Here is a 3,557-nt window from a genome sequence, read left to right on the forward strand (position 1 = left end):
TAGTGCTTTTAGTGTCTCCGCATACCGCAGCACGTGACACTTCTTTGGAGACGATAAACGTAACCGTTTCAGAGAGAAGAGCGGCCAATGTAACGATCTGGCTTAAAGTCGATTTGATAAAAAATGACGAAAACGGACTGATATCTCAGGTTTTTACTACATAAGAAGACTTTTCACATTATCCCGTGCAACGCTTCTGCTAGTCCTCCTTTCATGCAAAATCTTAAGGTCCAAGCTCAAGTCCAAGGCACCAAAGCCGGCTAAAAAGTCAATAATCGAAAGCTAATACTTGAATTGTACTGCTTCTTACTGGGTATTACATGAACTTAGAAGCTTCTTCTGTGTTCTACTATGGTGTATTTAGTGTCTCCGCATACCGCAGCACGCGACATAGCTTTGCACACGATAAATGTAACCGTTTCAGAAAAAAGAGCGGAAAATGTGACGATCTGGCATTACGTCGATTCGATAGCAAATGACTATAACGGTCGGATTTCTCAGGTTTTTACTAGATATGAACACTTTTCACGTTCTCCCGTGCAACGTGGCCGCTAGACCTCCTTTCATACTAAATATTAAGGTCCTAGCTCATGTACAATGCACTGAAGCCATCTAAAAAGTCTATAACTGACAACTAAAACTTGAATTGTACTGCTTCTTACTTGCTATTACATCAACTTAGAAGCTTCTTCTCTGTTCTACTATGGTGCTTTTAGTGTCTCCGCATACTGCAGCACGCGACATAGCTTTGCACACGATAAATGTAATCGTTTCAGAGAGAAGAGCGGCCAATGTGACGATCTGTAATTAAGTCGATTGGATAGCAAATGACGAAAACGAGCGGATTTCTCAGGTTTTTACTAGATGTGAACACTTTTCACGTTCTCCCGTGCAACGTGGCAGCTAGATCTACGTTCTTACTAAAACGTAAGGTCCTAGCTCATGTCCAGTGCATTAAAGCCATCTAAAAAGTCAATACTCGGTAACTAATACTTGAATTGTACAGCTGCTTACTGGCTATTAGATCAACTTAGAAGCTTCTTCTCTGTTCTACTATGGTGCTTTTAGTGTCTCCGACTACCGCAGCAAGCGACATAGCATGGCACACGATAAATGTAACCGTTTCAGAAAGAAGAGCGGAAAATGTGACGATCTGGCAGTAAATCGATTCGATAGCAAATGACGATAACGGGCGGATTTCTCAGGTTTTTACTAGATGTGAACACTTTTCACATTCTCCCGTGCGATATGGCTCATAGACCTCCCTTCATACTAAATCGTAAGGTCCTAGCTCATGTCGAATGCACTAAAGCCTTCTAAAAATTCACTAATCGATAACTAATACTTCAATTGTACAGTTGCTTACTGGCTATTACATCAACTTAGAAGCTTCTTCTGTGTTCTACTATGGTGCTTTTAGTGTCTCCGCATACCGCAACACGCGACATAAGTTTGCACACGATAAATGTAACCGTTTCAGAGGGAAAACGGCCAATGTGACGATCTGGCATTACGTCGATTCGAAAGCAGATGACGAAAACGGGCGGATTTCTTAGGTTTTTACTGCACATGAAAACTTCTCACTTTCTCCCGTGCAACGTGGCTGCCAGACCTCCCTTCATGCCAAATCTTAAGGTCCTAGCTCATGTCCAAGGCACCAAAGCCGGCTAAAAATTCAATAATCGATAACTAAAACTTGAATTGTACTGCTTCTTACTGGCTATTACACCAAATTAAAAGCTTCTTCTGTGTTTTACTATGGTGCTTTTAGTGTCTCCGCAAACCGCAGCACGCTACATAGCTATGCAAACAATAAATGTAACCGTTTCAGAGAGGAAACGGCCAATGTGACGATCTGCCATTACGTGGATTCGAAAGCAGATGTGAAAACGGGCGGATTTCCTTGGTTTTTAGTACATATGAACACTTTTCACATTCTCTCGTGTAACGTGGCTGCCAGACCTTGTTTAATGCCAAATCTTAAGGTAGTCGGTAATTTCACTGGCACCAAAGCCGGCTAATAAATCATCTACATCTACATCTACATGACTACTCTGCAATTCGCATTTAAGTGCTTTTCAGAGGGTTCATCGAACCACAATCATACTATCTCCTACTGTTCCACTCCCGAACAGCGAGCGGGAAAAACGAACAGCTACACCTTTCTGTTCGAGCTCTGATTTCTCTTATTTTATTTTGATGATCATTCCTACCTATGTAGGTTGGGCTCAACAAAATATTTTCGCATTCGGAAGAGAAAGTTGGTGACTGAAATTTCGTAAAAAGGTCTCGCCATGACGAAAAACGTCTATGCTGTAATGACTTCCATCCCAACTCGTGTATCATATCTGCCACACTCTCTCCCCTATAACGCGATAATACAAAACGAGCTGCCCGTTTTTGCACCCTTTCGATGTCCTCCGTCAATCCCACCTGGTAAGGATCCCACACCGCGCAGCAATATTCTAACAGAGGACGAACGAGTGTAGTGTAAACTGTCTCTTTAGTGGACTTCTTGCATCTTCTAAGTGTCCTGCCAATGAAACGCAACCTTTGGCTGGCCCTCCCGACAATATTATCTATGTGGTCCTTCCAACTGAAGTTGTTCGTAATTTTAACATCCAGGTACTTAGTTGAATTGACAGCCTTGAGAATTGTACTATTTATCGAGTAATCGAATTCCAACGGATTTCTTTTGGAACTCATGTGGATCATCTCACACTTTCCGTTATTTAGCGTCAGCTGCCACCTGACAAACCATACAGCAATCTTTTCTAAATCGCTTTGCAGCTGATACTGGTCTTCGGATGACCTTACTAGACGTTAAATTACAGCATCATCTGCGAACAGTCTAAGAGAACTGCTCAGATTGTCACCCAGGTCATTTATATAGATCAGGAACAGTAGAGGTCCCAGGACGCTTCCCTGGGGAACACCTGATATCACTTTAGTTTTACTCGATGATTTGCCATCTATTACTACGAACTGCGACCTTCCTGACAGGAAATCACGAATCCAGTCGCACAACTGACACGATACCCCATAGCTCCGCAGCTTGATTAGAAGTCGCTTGTGGGGAACGGTGTCAAAAGCTTTCCGGAAATCTATAAATACGGAATCAACTTGAGATCCCCTGTCGATAGCGGCCATTACTTCGTGCGAATAAAGAGCTAGCTGCGTTGCACAAGAGCGATGTTTTCTGAAGCCATGCTGATTACGTGTCAATAGATCGTTCCCTTCGAGGTGATTCATAATGTTTGAATACAGTATATGCTCCAAAACCCTACTGCAAACCGACGTCAATGATATAGGTCTGTAGTTAAATGGATTACTCCTACTATCCTTCTTGAACACTGGTGCGACCTGCGCAATTTTCCAATCTGTAGGTATAGATCTATCGGTGAGCGAGCGGTTGTATATGAGTGCTAAGTAGGGAGCTATAGTATCAGCGTAATCTGAAAGGAACCTAATCGGTATACAATCTGGACCTGAAGACTTGCCCGTATCAAGCGATTTGAGTTGCTTCGCAACCCCTAAGGTATCTACTTCTAAGAAAC

The sequence above is a fragment of the Schistocerca gregaria genome, unplaced genomic scaffold (genome assembly GCF_023897955.1).
Source record: "Schistocerca gregaria isolate iqSchGreg1 unplaced genomic scaffold, iqSchGreg1.2 ptg000357l, whole genome shotgun sequence".
Lineage (NCBI taxonomy): Eukaryota > Metazoa > Arthropoda > Insecta > Orthoptera > Acrididae > Schistocerca > Schistocerca gregaria.